Raw genomic sequence first — 15345 nt, 5'->3', positions numbered from 1 at the left:
CCTCTGAAATCAATGAAAAAAATTTTTTAAAAATAAAAAAAATACATATAAGGAAGAAAAATCAGGCTTATATAAAAACCCTGAGTGGAGGGATGAAGAACTGATGGGAGAATTGGATCAGAGAGGAAGACGTGGCTCACGCGAGTGTGTGGGCACTGAGTGCAGAATGACGACATAAAGAGAGGCTGGATGGGACAGACGATGGGTGGGGTTCCAGGCAGGACAGAGAAAGAAAATAAAAAGCAACTGCAAAGCAGAGACAAGTTCACCTACGTTTTCAGATAATACGTTTCTGTTTTGAAAAAGAGGGTAATGTTTAAAGAGAACTTTGTGAACGGGTGTTCAGCCTGGGTTACACGTGTGAGTTTTTTGTTGTGGTCAGATCCTCAGCTTCTGAAAGGCACTTCACTGTGTTGAGTAACCAAAAGGGTATTTTGCAAGAAGATATGTTAAATCAACATGGTTTTCTCATGTGTGTGTTCAACTTGAGAGAAATTCATTTGACAATTAAGGAACTTCATAGGTGTAAGAATCTTAAATTGGATCCGAGTATTTGAACTGAGATGAAAGTAAGATAGGACAATCCAAAGAATGATATGCAAATTACAATGACACAATATTTAATGAGAACACTCCAACATGACGAAGGCCACGCGCTGAGGAATGGAGAACTGTGTTCAGTGAGTGTTTATTCTGTGACGTGGAGTCAGATGTGCTTCTCCTTAGAAACACAGACTGTCATGGGTCCCAGGGGCTCTAACCAGGCAGCTGTGCCGGCTCCAAATTTTCAAAAATATGAGCATCTCTGGCGTCAGCACACAGATTAACGAGCTGCCTCAGGGCCATGAATCTCTTGGAATGAAACACAGGAATGGTCACGTGATTCGGCACCTGCTAGCTCAGGTATATAAGCTCCCTCCCCACTCACTGGTACTCACTCTCAGGATCTCCTCTTGAACAGAAACACACTCCCCCTGACACGATGAGCTACTACGGCAGCTACTACGGAGGCCGCGGCTACGGCTGGGGCGGCTTTGGTGGCCTTGGCTATGGCTATGGCTCCGGCTGGGGCTGGGGAGGCCTTGGTGGCCTGGGCTGTGGCTATGGCTACAGGAGCTATGGCTGCTGGCGTCCGTGCTGCTGTGGGGGATACGGATACTCTGGCTTCTACTGAAATCCTGCCCAGCAGCTCAGCATCTGAACTTACAAGGGACTTCCTTCTACATTTGATCTAAGGAACCGGACAGCTAACCTCATGCTGGGTTATTCCACAAATGTCTTTACTTCTCAGAATTATGGGTAGATTTTAAACTATGCCTGCATCTCCATCATAAGCCTAGGATCCTCTACATTTGCTGTCATAACTGATTGGACTGTCTGTTCACCTTCCAATAAAGCATTGAACTTAAACACAGAGAATGGTTTTGTTTTGTTCATGAAACTCAATAATGAGGATGTGGTTCTGGGCACATCCACTCCACCGTCCAAGGGGGAAGCTACCTTCCTGGCTAACAATTTTTCTTTTCCTGCACACACTCACAAGCACGCAGAGAGGCAGGAAATAGATGTAAAGATTAATAAGTCTACACCGAAATGGAATAAATGTTTTGAAAGGACCAGTTATTTAAATCTCTCAATTCCTGGATTTATTCATAAAATATTCAGACTTAAGTCAACACAGATATTAATGAATATTTAACATATCTTTCTAGTTATTTATCAACATAGATTTTACTTAACTTACATTTCCTAATTCAATCCTTTCATTCATTCAAAATTTGTTTATGTTTTTAATGTTTCTTTCAATTTCAGAGAGCAAGGAGGTGGGAAAGGGAGATAGAAACATCAAGGATGAGAGAGAATCATTCATTGACTGGTTGCCTCCTGCATGGCCCCCTCTGTTGATTGAGCCTGCTACCTGGGCATGTGCCTTTGGCCGGATTCAAACTAAGGACCCTTCAGTCCACAGACCCATCCTGTATCCACTGCGCCAAACTAGAGAGGGCAACTCCAATCATTTTTAACTGACGTGTCTGTTCCCTGTCCTCTGCTCTCACTCAGTCTCACTGGCACCTTACTTACCACCATCACCACGCTGAGGCATTAGCTTCAATCCCGTCAGGGAAAGAAACACAAGACATAATTGTGAACCGATTATTATTGAGCTGAAGCTGAAACCAAAGAGCTTTCTTAAAAATCTTAATTTCAGGAAGATCTGAATTTCTCCTCATAAAACTGGGGCAACATAGACCATATATATTGGATGCAATAAAAAAACGGGCTCTCGCCGGGCATCCTCATGGGAGTGACATCGTCTTTAAACCCTGCGTGGCAATCCCTGACGCACCGCCGTGATTCCAGGGAAGACCGGGCGACCTGGAAGTCCAACTCCTTCCTTAAGATCATCCAACTTCTGGATGATTATCTAAAATGCTTCATTGTGGGAGCAGACAATGCTGGCTCCGAGCAGATGCAGCAAATCCGCATGTCCCTCCGCGGGAAGGCTGTGGTGCTGATGGGCAAGAACACCATGATACGCGAGGCCATCTGAGGACATCTGGAAAACAGCCCAGCGCTGGAGAAACTGCTGCCTCACATCCGGGGGAACGTGGGCTTTGCGTGCACCAAGGAGGACCTCACTGCGGTCAGGGACATGCTGCTGGCCAATAAGGTGCCAGCTGCTGCCCGTGCTGGTGCCATTGCCCCGTGTGAAGTCACGGTGCCAGCCCAGAACACTGGGAGACCTCCTTCTCCCAGGCTTTAGGCATCACCACTAACATCTCCAGGGGCACCATTGAAAACCTGAGTGATGTACTGCTGATTTTTAACCTAACTGTCCCCTATACCTGGGCTCCTGAGCATTAAAGAGAAAAAATCAACATGATATAGAAAAATGTTAGTTACATGCAAACACGTGGTTAGAATAAGATGGAACTTGGAGACATTGTAAAAAGTAGGTCTAGGCAAAGTACCGAAAATTAGGTACAGCGGTATAGCGGCAGATTCGGAAATTACCGAAAAATCGGTACAGCGGTCTGGTAGGGTTAAGACTGGAGACAAAGAGGGAGCCAGCGCAGCCACACGGCCGGACATGCTGAACATCTCCCCCTTCTCCTGTGGGCTGGTCATCCAGCAGGTGTTGGACTAGGGCAGCATCTACAACCGGAAGTGCTGGACATCACAGAGGAAGCTCTGCGTTCCCGCTTCCTGCAGGGTGTCCGCAGTGTTGCCAGCGTATGCCTGCAGATTGGGTACCCAGCTGTTGGGTCAGAACCCCATTCTATCATCAATGGGTACAAGCGAGTTCTGGCTTTGTCTGTGGAGACTGATGACACCTTCCCACGTGCTGAAAAGGTGAAGGCTCCTTGGCTGGGCCATCTGCTCTGTGGCTCCTGCCCCTGTGGCCGCCACCACTGCTGCTCCTGCTGCGGCTGCAGCCCCAGCCCAGGCTGCAGCAAAGGGAGAGGCGGAGGAGTCGGACGAGTATATGGGATGTGGTCTCTTTGATTAATTACCAAAAAGCACCCAGCTCAGCCAACTATTTGAGAAACAAGGAAATAAAGGCTTACTTCTCTTAAAAAAAAAAAAAAAAGAAAGAAAAAAACGGATGGACTGAAATACCAATGTTTTCATAGACTCAAATAATATCATGAGAGCATAATATAAGATGAAGATATTTTGTTTAAATTGGTATAATTTGGTCAAATATGTGTGCTTGAGTCTATACTGTTAGATACTCTCTATAGCTGTGCAGGCAGAATTGAATCTGTCAGTCACTCAGCAAATCTGTTTTGTTTGAAAAACAGTGAGTACATTCAGATGGGAGGGAAATGTATTATCAAAAATGTTACTTATTCCAAGCCTGCGTGCCTCAGGGCTTGAGCATCGCCCTATGAACTAGGAGGTCAGGGTTCAATTCCTGGTCAGGGCTCACGCCTCGGTTGCAGGCTGGATCCCCATGTGGGACCTGCAGGAGGCTGCTGAACAATGATTCCCTCTCATCACTGATGTTTCTCTCTCTCTCTCCCTCTCCTTTCCTCTCTGTATTAAAAAAAAAAAAAGAAAGAGAAAAGAAAAAAATGTTGTAGGGCCCTGTCTAGAGAACTCTGGGTGTTCAAGGCCACTCTGAGCGTGGGAATCCTAATCAAAGTGTTCAAGGTTGAGTTGCTATGTGCAGGCGCAAGGCAAGGATGCATTAAGCCATACACTGCCCCCACGTGCCTTTCTGTACCAAAATACGGATGTTACTATTTGGCAAAAACCTTTTTTTTTAGCGTGTTTGGGCATGTATGTAAGGTGCCCATGACCAGCCTGCTGTGGTTGCTGTTGTGTGTAATAAAGCATTTCCCATTTGTCTGCTTGTACCCGCGTGTCCTTCCAATCCGCCTCACCCAGAAGGGTCAAGTCCCGGCTGAGGAGCTTGCCTCTGACACTTATAAACCTCGAGCCGAGGAAATTCGCAGAAGGCTAGCGGCTAACCTCTATGATATTTCTGTTTTTGCCTCAGTCACATCCTCACTGCCATGTTTATTTTTTGCAGCATTTCTAGGCACAAATATTTCAGGAGACTCTGATTAAAATATCGTATAATCTTAAGAGTACGGAAGTCTTTTTAATTTAAAACCCTGAAGAATTAGAATATCTTATTGAAAATGTTTGGGGTTCAGTGAAAAGGGAAAGGGGCACAGAGTCGGTAATGCTGTGACAAGTTTGCACACTGACAGGTGATTGCAGGGTCATTACTGGGGGCGGCCATTGTGAGGGATAAACATGCTGAGTCATTATATTGTGACTAATATAACCAATGTCAGATTGCATGCCAACTATTCTGAAATAAAAGATAAAGTAAAAGTGCAGATTGGTGAACAGAAAGTAAGGGGCAAGACACAGAGAACTGGTAAAGAATATATGGACACAACCGGTCGCTATGTCTCAGTGGTTAAGCCTTGACCTATGAACCAGGAGTTCACGGTTCAGTGTGACTCCTGGTCAGGGCACACGCCCGGGTTGCACGCTTGATCCCCAGTATGTGTCATGCTATTGGCAGCCGATTAATGATTTTTCTCTCATCATTGATGTTCCTATCTCTCTCCCTTCTCCTTTTCTAGTAAAATAAATAAAAACCAAAATTTAAAAAGAATAAAATACATGTAAGGAGAAAAACTCAGGATAAAATTAAAAACCTGAGTGGAGGGATGAAGTACTGATGGGAGAACTGGATCAGAGAGGAAGACATGGCTCGTGCGAGTGTGTGGGGACTGAGAGCAGAATGACGACGTAAAGAGAGGCTGGATGAGACAGACGATGGGTGGGATTCCAGGCAGGACAGAGAAAGAAAATAAAAAGCAACTGCAAAGCAGAGACAGGATCACCTACATTTTCAGATAACACGTTTCTGTTTTGAAAAAGAGGGTAATGTTTAAAGAGAACTTTCTGAACGGGTGTTCAGCTGGGGTTACACGTGTGAGTTTGTTGTTGTGGTCAGACCCTCAGCTTCTGAAAGGCATTTCACTGTGTTGAGTAACCAAAAGGGTATTTTGCAAGGAGATATGTAAAATCAACATGGTTTTCTCATGTGTGTGTTCAACTTTGAGAGAAATACATTTGACAATTAAGGAACTTCATAGGTGTAAGAATCTTAAATTGGATCCGAGTATTTGAAGTGAGATGAAAGTAAGATAGGACGATCCAAAGAATGATATGCAAATTACAGTGACACAATATTTAATGAGAACACTCCAACATGATGAAGGCCACGCGCTTAGGAATGGAGAACTGTGTTTAGTGAGTGTTTATTCTGTGACGTGGAGGCAGATGTGCTTCTCATTAGACACACAGACTGTCATGGGCTCCAGGGGCTCTAACCAGGCAGCTGTGCCGGCTCCAAATTTTCAAAAATATGAGCATCTCTGGCGTCAGCACACAGATCAATGAGCTGCCTCAGGGCCATGAATCTCTTGGAATGAAACACAGGAATGGTCACGTGATTCAGCACCTGCTGGCTCAGGTATATAAGCTCCCTCCCCACTCGCTGTCCCTCACTCTCAGGATCTCGTCTTGAACAGAAACACACTCCCCCTGACACGATGAGCTACTACGGCAGCTACTACGGAGGCCGCGGCTACGGCTGGGGCGGCTTTGGTGGCCTGGGCTATGGCTATGGCTCCGGCTGGGGCTGGGGCGGCCTTGGTGGCCTGGGCTGTGGCTATGGCTACAGGAGCTATGGCTGCTGGCGTCCGTGCTGCTGTGGGGGATACGGATACTCTGGCTTCTACTGAAACCCTGCCCAGCAGCTCAGCATCTGATCTTACAAGGGACTTCCTCCCACATTTGATCTAAGGAACCAGACAGCTAACCTCATGCTGGGTTATTCCACAAACGTCTTTACTTCTCAGAATTATGGGTAGATTTTCAACTGTGCCTGCATCTCCCTCATAAGCCTAGGATCCTCTACCTTTGCTGTCAGAACTAATTGGACTGTCTGTTCACCTTCCAATAAAGCATTGACCTTGAACACAGAGAATGGTTTTGTTTTGTTCAGGAAACGCGATTATGAGGACGTGGTTCTGGGCACATCCACTCCACTGTCCAAGGGGGAAGCTACCTTCCTGGCTAACAATCTTTCTTTTCCTTCACACACTCACAAGCACGCAGAGAGGCAGGAAATAGATGTAAAGATTAATAAGTCTGCACCAAAATGGAATAAATGTTTTGATAGGACCAGTGATTTAAATCTCTCAATTTCTTGATTTATTCATAAAATATTCCGACTTAAGTCAACAACAAATAGCAATGAATATTTAACATGTCTATCTAGTTATTTATCAACATATGGATTTTATTTAACTTAACTGACGTTTCTCAATTCAATTTCTCTGATCATTAAAATTTTATGTTTTAAATTTTTCTTATAATTTCAGAGAACAAAGGATAGGGAGATAGAAACATCAAGGATGAGAGAGAATCATTCATTGATTGGTTGCCTCCTGCATGCCCCCTCTGGTGACTGAGCCTGCAACCTGGGCATGTGCTCTTGGCCGGAATCCAACTGGAGACCCTTCAGTCCACAGACCCATCCTGTATCCACTGAGCCAAACTAGAGAGGGCAACTCCAATCATTTTTAACTGACGTGTCTGTTCCCTGTCCTCTGCTCTCACTCAGTCTCACTGGCACCTTCCTCACCGCCATCACCACATCAGGAATTAGCTTCAATCTCATCAGGGAAAGAAACACAAGACATAATTGTGAACCAATTATTATTGATCTGAAGCTGAAACCAAAGAGCTTTCTTAAAAATCCAAATTTCAGCAAGATCTGAATTTCTCCTGATAATAAAGGAGCAACATGGGGCATATATTTTTGATGAAATAAAAAAATGGAGGGACTGAAATACCAATGTTTTCATAGACTCAAATAATATTGTCAGAGAATAATATAAGGTGAAGATATTTTGTTTAAATTGGTATAATTTGGTCAAATATGTGTGCTTGAGTCTATACTGTTAGATACTCCCTACAGCTGTGCAGGCAGAATTGAATCTTTTAGTCACTCAGCAAATACGTTTTCATTGAAAAACAGTGAATACATTCAGATGGGAGGGAAATGTATTATCAAAAATGTTACTTATGCCACTCTGTGTGCCTCAGTACTTGAGCATTGACCTATGAACTAGGAGGTCAGGGTTCAATTCCTGGTCAGGGCTCACGCCTCGGTTGCAAACTGGATCCCCATGTGGGACCTGCAGGAGGCTGCTGAACAATGATTCCCTCTCATCACTGATGTTTCTATCTCTCCCTCCCTCTCCCTTCCTCTCTGTATTAAAAAAAAAAAAAAGAAAGAGAAAAGAAAAAAATGTTACTTGTTGTAGGGCCCTGTCTAGAGAACGCTGGGTGTTCAAGGCCACTCTGAGCGTGGGAATCCTAATCAAAGTGTTCAAGGTTGAGTTGCTACATGCAGGTGCAAGGCAAGGACGCAGCAAGCCATACACTGCCCCACGTGCCTTTCCGTACTAAATACGGATGTTACTATTTGGCAAAAACCTTTTTTTTTTAGCGTGTTTGGGCATGTATGTAAGGTGCCCATGACCAGCCTGCTGTGGCTGCTGTTGTGTGTAATAAAGCATGTCCCAATTGCCTGCTTGTCCCCGTGAGTCCTTCCAATACCCCTCACCCAGAAGGGTCAAGTCCCTGGCCAAGGAGCTTGACTCTGACATTTAAAAACCTCAAAACCGAACAAATACCATAGCACCAGCAACAAAACAAAGCCCTGGGTACATGTGAAAGTCATGGGAAGCACACACAATGGTAAAGTCCAAGCCCATGGCATGGACACACTCCAGTAGGGCTTCACCTTGAACCCTGGGCTCACACTCAGGTTTCCTCAGGAGCTGAGGAAATTCGCAGAAGGCTGGCGGCTAACCTCTATGATATTTCTGATTTTACCTCAGTCACATCCTCGCTGCCATATTTATTTTTTGCAGCTTTTCTAGGCATCAATATTTCAGGAGACTCTGATTAAAATATTATATAATCCTAAGAGTTCAGAAGTCTTTTTAATTTAAAACCCTGAAGAATTAGAATATCTTATTGAAAATGTTTGGGGGGGTTGAGTGTAAAGCGAAAGGGGTGCAGAGTCAGTATTGTTGTGACAAGTTTGCACAGTGACAGGTGATTGCCAGGTCATTAATGGGGGCGGCCATTGTGAGGGATAAACATGCTGAGTCATTATATTGTGCACCTGAAACTAATACAACCAATGTCAGATAATGTCAGATTGCATGCCAACCATTCTATAATAAAAAATATATATGTTAATATAAAGAGGTAATATGCAGATCAGCCGAGACACCATAACAGTCATGACCAGTCAGGAGGAGGCTGCATGCAGGTGAGGCCCGGAGCTGAGTCGGAGAAAGATCAGGGGGGCCTGTTCCAGCCCAGCGCTCCAGCAGGCCCGCCTCTGTGCGTGAGCTGCAGAGGAAACACCTTTTCTGACCGCTCATTGGCTAAGCTCCCCGTACGCCACTCTCAATGTTCTTGGTAACTTGGGTGATAAGAATCCAAGAAGGTGATCTAGGGTTTATCCACCTCACTCCTGGAGGACAATGAAGGTCTGCGGCAGGAGGGACTGAGAAATGTCATATCCCGCCCTAGCCGGTTTGGCCAGTGGATAGAGCCTTGGCCTGCAGACCGCAGGGTCTGGGTTCAATTCTGATCGAGGGCGTGTCCCTAGGTTACAGGATCCTCCCTGGCGGGGGCCAGGTGTGGGGCGTGCAGGAGGCTGCTGGTTAATGATTTTTCTCTCATCATTGATGTTTCTATCTCTCTCCCTTCCCTTTCCCCTCTGAAATCAATAAAAACAAATTAAAAAAAAAGAATATAAGGGAAAGAACTCAGGCTAAAAAAAAAAAACCCGAGTGGAGGGATGAAGTACTGATGGGAGAACTGGATCAGAGAGGAAGACCTGGCTCGTGCGAGTGTGTGGGACTGAGTGCAGAATGACGACGTAAAGAGAGGCTGGATGGGACAGACGATGTGTGGGATTCCAGGAAGAAAGAGAAAGAAAATAAAAAGCAACTGCAAAGCAGGAGACAAGATCACCTACGTTTTCGGATAATACGTTTCGGTTTTGAAAAAGAGGGTAATGTTTAAAGAGAACTTTGTGAACGGGTGCTCAGCCTGGGGTTACACATGTGAGTTTGTTGTTGTGGTCAGACCCTCAGCTTCTGAAAGGCATTTCAATGTGTTGAGTAACCAAAAGGGTATTTTGCAAGAAGATATGTTAAATCAACATGGTTTTCTCATGTGTGTGTTCAACTTGAGAGAAATACATTTGACAATTCAGGAACTTCATAGGTGTAAGGATCTTAAATTGGATCCGAGTATTTGAACTGAGATGAAAGTAAGATAGGACAATCCAAAGAATGATATGCAAATTACAATGACACAATATTTAATGAGAACACTCCAACCAACATGACGAAGGCCACGCGCTTAGGAATGGAGAACTGTGTTTAGTGAGTTTTTATTCTGTGATGTGGAGGCAAATGTGCTTCTCATTAGACACAAAGAATGTCATGGGTTCCAGGGGCTCTAACCAGGCAGCTGTGCCGGCTCCAAATTTTCAAAAATATGAGCATCTCTGGCGTCATCAAACAGATTAACGAGCTGCCTCAGGGCCATGAATCTCTTGGAATGAAACACAGGAATGGTCACGTGATTCGGCACCTGCTGGCTCAGGTATATAAGCTCCCTCCTCCCCACTCGCTGACACTCACTCTCAGGATCTCATCTTGAACAGGAACACACTCCCCCTGACACCATGAGCTACTACGGCAGCTACTACGGAGGCCGCGGCTACGGCTGGGGCGGCCTTGGCTATGGCTCCGGCTGGGGCTGGGGCGGCCTTGGCTATGGCTCTGGCTGGGGCTGGGGCGGCCTTGGTGGCCTGGGCTATGGCTCTGGCTGGGGAGGATACGGATACTCTGGCTTCTACTAAACTTCTCCCTTAGACGTCAGCGGCTGTTACCAGTCATGGATTTGCCAAGCTATTCCTCCGCCAGCAGCCGAGTGACCCTAGGCCTGCGGTCAAGGGAAATCTCCGAATTTCAGAGAATGTATTTGTGATGAGCGTGTCTGCACCATGTAGGCCATGCGCAGCTTTGCGAACTCCCAATGATTTAGGCTGAATACCCAATAAATGATTGCATTTGAAATGGAGAACTTGGTGTTTTGGGCTCATTTATCTCTATTATGTGTACAGACTTACATGTACATTTTACAATTTGTTGATTATAAATACAATACACACCTGGAGTTGTAAACCTATACACATTATAAAAACATAATTATTTTACATATTTCCTATTTTATCTATTTTTATTTCTTAATGGAGTTCAAAATTCGGGACAAATTCTCTACCTTTTTCAAATATTTGTCATTGTCTTCTTACACATATAATTTTCTAGAAACAAGTGGTGGTGGAAATTCCCATTTCTAGTTGCTAGACACCCGTTTCAGTGGAACTGCAACCTTAGCAGCTCTCATTCCACAGATCTCAGCAGCCACATTTACACACTTTCTGAGAAAGTCAGCTCTTTTTCCTCGGAATCTTTGGGTCGTATCGTACCTTCCTTTGTTCATAATTCCCTGCTTCTATCTCCTGTGTGAAGTGGGGCAGGAGACTGTCCTGGGAGTCATTGATAAACTGGACCATAAAATGTGACCTTGGGTTACTCAGCTCGCTCTCCCCGGGCCTGGAAGGACCCGCTCCTGCTCCTGCTCCTCCTCCTCCTTCTCCTCCCCCTCCTCCTCTTCCTCCTCCTCCTCCTCCTCCTCCTCCTCCTCATCCTCATCCTCATTGTGTTCAGAGGCTGCAGCACAGCGAGGACAGAGCACAGCCGGAGGCGCCATCATGGAGCAAAGCTGTGTGTGGCCTCAGGTGGCTCAGCACCACTCACTACCTTTTAAACAACATATTTTTATGGATTTCAGAGAGGAAGGGAGCGGGGGAGAGAGAGAGAAACATCCATGATGAGAGAGAGTCACTGATCAGCTGCTTCCTGCACGCCTCCTACTGGGGATTGAGCCTGCAACCCGGGCATGTGCCTTGACCGGGAATCGAACTCTGGGACCCTTCAGTCCACAGGCTGACGCTCTATCTACTGAGCCAACCTGGGTAGGGCATTCAATAATTTTTTTAAATTCATATAAATATGAGTTTCAGGGATAAATAGCATCCCTTCAAAAAGTGACCATTTTCATAGCAGCATCAGAGACAAGGAACAGGACACGTGAAATATCTACAAAAATATTGTTTTCCTGCGACCGAAGGCTGCCCTCCGGTGGGCTCGGCCCCAGGTCTGTTGGGTGTAAGCCGGGCAGATGCCGTGAAAGGAGGAGGAGAGGGAATCACAGAATTAACCCGAAAGGACATGGACCTGCGTTGTGGCTCAGTGCTGCCGGCGGGCTCAGCAGGGTGCTTTCCCTGGGCCTGGGCGCAGGACGGGGTCAGACGGCGACCTGAGCCCCGGTCTCTGCAGGACACTGACCCGCAGGCCTTCCTCCTGGAATGTCGTCAGACAACCGCCGTGTGGTCTGGTGATGGACACGAGAGTGAGTGAGCACCGCTGTGCAGGGGGTCCGTCCCTCTACTCAGGTCAACACCGGCTTTTCCAGCACTTTCACCGCTTTGGTAGCGAGAATTTACCCGTCAACGTCTCCTGTGTCTGCTTTCCAATGTAACTAAATCCTTTTAAATATATATTTTTTATTGATTTTTTACAGAGAGGAGGGAGAGGGATAGAGAGTTAGAAACATCGATCAGCTGCCTCTTGCACCCGCCCCGACTGGGGATGTGCCTGCAACCAAGGTACATGCCCTTGACCAGAATCGAACCTGGGACCCTTCAGTCCGGAGGCCGACGCTCTATCCACTGAGCCAAACCAGTTAGGGCTAAATCCTTTTCTTATTAAAAACTTTTAATGTTAACGCAAATGCAGATGTCCCCACTTCCCCCGCCTCCACCTGAATAGCGAGTCGTGTTAGAACTCCTGTCTGCAGGGGTCAAATCTATGCTGACGGAAGGAGGTTTGACTCTGGGCCGTGAACTCACAATGTGTATACAGAGGATGTAAATGCACGCCCGGAACCTGTCTGATTTTATTAACCAACGTCACCCCAATAAACTTAATTGAAAACTCAACTCTAGGTAAAAATGACAAATAAAGCCCGAACATACCAAACTGAACAACCATCACACACCCTTTTCGCTCAGGGCTCCCGCGGCTGCAGGTCTCGTCCCCGCGGGGTGAGCAGGGTTACAGAGCCCAGCAACCACCGAAGGACCAGGCTATGCAGTCGGATGGAGCGGGACAGGATTTCTGTTTTCCCCTCATTTGGCTAATTTCTCCAGGGACAGTTCCCACGGGCCGGTGAGCAGCAAGCCATCGAGTTATCACTGCTGCTGACATTCTTAGTATAATCAATAGTATCATACGTTTGTTCTATTTATGGCTGTACCAATCTGTATCTAAAGTGAGAGAAAATTGTTTGAATTTATAACAAAAGATTTCTTTACTTCCAGGGAAATGTGAGAATGTTGTTTAGCTCTCCATCTATCAATATGAATCAAAACTTGATTCATGAGATAAAACTTTATAAAAAACTAGAGGCCTGGTGCACAAAATTCGTGCACTTGGGGGAGAGGTGGGGGGGGGGACCTCAGCCTGGATTGTGAGAGGGCACAGGCCAGGCCGAGGGACCCCATTGGTGCACGATCGGGGCTGGGGAGTGAAGCAGGAGGTTGGCCAGCTGCAGAGGGACGGTGGGAGGGCTCCAGGGCATTTCCGGTCTGTCTCGCTCAGTCCTGATTGGCCAGACCCCAGCGGCAAGCTACCCTACCGGTCAGAGCATCTGCCCCCTGGTGGTCAGTGAACGTCATAGAGAGCAGTTGAGCGGCCTTAGCATATCATTAGCATATTACGCTTTGATTGGTTGAAAAGACGACCGGACAACCGGGAACTTAGCATATTAGGCTTTTATTATCTACTAGAGGCCCAATGCACAAAAATCATGCAAGAGTAAGCCTCCTTCCCCTGGCTGCTGGCACTAGCTTCCTTCTGTCACCCAGGACCCGGGCTTCCCTCACAGCCCCAGCTTCATCCAAAAGGACGTCCGATCTAATTAGCATATTTCGCTTTTAATATAAAAGTGAAGGGAAGCCCGGGTCCCGGGTGTCAGAGGGAAGCCAGTGCTGGCAGCTGGGAGAAGGAAGGCCTACTCTTGCACGAATTTCGTGCATCAAGCCTCTAGTATAGAATAATGAAGACCTAAGTCTGTTCTTGATCTACTGAATGGACAGAAAAATAATCACTCCCCCCAAAGGAATTTCCAATGTTTCTTTCCCCTTGTTCATACAGAGAAAGAATAACAGATTCATTCCATATTTTTCAAACCGTGTTTCCTTCTTTTCGCAGCTAAAGGGCATTTATAAGTTATGCCTGTCAGAGACCTGTGTTTTCTTATCTGAAAACAACAATTTTGTGTGGCTTGTGTTATTAAAGTTTTTTACTTGTACCCCATACAGGAAGAGTCTTAGGCTGTAAAAAGCAAAAAGTTGTCCTTAATCATGGTCACATGCTCTGACTGAGCCACACAAAACGTGTGAAATTCTTAGGGAATTGACTCATAATCCTAAAGGATTCCTTTTAAAGGAAAACACTCATTTTATCAGTTGGCTGATGTTCTCAAGTGAGAGATAGAGATGCGATGGAGTGAGGCTGGATTTGCAGGGAGATTAAAGGCGAACGTTGGGTTAAACGCCATGGAAACGACGGAGCTGCTGGAACGAGGCCAGCCTGCGAACCCTCCCTCCAACAGCCAGGCAGTCGCTCAGCTTCTAACATGTGTGGTTCTTGCTTTAATGTCGGAGTCATATAATTCTCTCAAAACACACTGCGGGGTGCCAACAAGATGCTAGGCTTCGTTTAGGCACTGGACCGAGTCAGTGAACAAGCCCATTCCAACACGTCATCCGAGTGTTATTTACGAATCTCAGCAAAAGCTTAGCAATGTGCTTGTCGTCATAGAAAACAAGGCTTTTACGTCCGAAGGTGTGAGACATGGCGTGTGGGCATAGGGCTTCGCCGGGTGTGGGGCAGCTTTGGGGGCTGGGAGCTACGTCTCCAGCTTCCGATGCAGGAATCTGAGGACCAGGCCAAACATCTTCAAGAGCCTGGCTGGGGTGGCTCAGGGGTTGAACATCAACTTGTAAACCAGGAGGTCACGGTTCTATTCCTGGTCAGGGCACATGCCCAGGTTGTGGGCTCGATCCCCAGTGTGGGGTGAGCAGGAGGCAGCCAATCAATGATTCTCTCTCATCATTGATGTTTCTATCTCTCTCTCCCTTCTTCTCTGATATCAATAAAAATATTAAAACAAAACAAAACACTGTATTATATACTAGTGGCCCGGTGCATGAAATTTGTGCACGGGGGTGGGGTGTGTCCCTCAGCCCAGCCTGCACCCTCTCCAATCTGGGACCCCTTGGGGGATGTCCAACTAAACTGGCAGTCGGACATCCATCTCGCAATCTGGGACCACTGGCTCCTAACCACTCACCTGTCTGCCGGCCTGCTTGGCCCCAATTGCCCCCCCCTGCTGGCTTGATCACCCCCAACTGACCCCCCGCCAGCCTGTCTGCCCCAAACTGCATCCCCCGCCGGCGTGATCACCCCCAACTGCCCTCCTGCTGGCCTGCTCGCCCCTAACCGCCTCTGCCTCGGCCCCGCCACCATGGCTTTGTCTGGAAGGATGTCCGGAAGGTCTCCTGGAAGGTCTCCTGGT

At 46.5% G+C, this 15345-nt stretch overlaps 1 pseudogene across 1 annotated transcript; it reads left to right on the top strand.

Moving 5' to 3' along the window:
* Positions 1-2455: 2455 nt before the first annotated feature.
* Positions 2456-3511, top strand: LOC307097196 (large ribosomal subunit protein uL10-like; annotated as a pseudogene). The gene is made up of 2 exons: positions 2456-2811; positions 3032-3511. The product of its transcript is annotated as a large ribosomal subunit protein uL10-like (transcript).
* Positions 3512-15345: the final 11834 nt, after the last annotated feature.

The sequence above is a fragment of the Cnephaeus nilssonii genome (assembly GCF_951640355.1).
Source record: "Cnephaeus nilssonii genome assembly, chromosome: 3".
Lineage (NCBI taxonomy): Eukaryota > Metazoa > Chordata > Mammalia > Chiroptera > Vespertilionidae > Cnephaeus > Cnephaeus nilssonii.
Note: the sequence above shows the minus strand (reverse complement) of the source record. Positions and strands in the feature narration are given on the sequence as shown.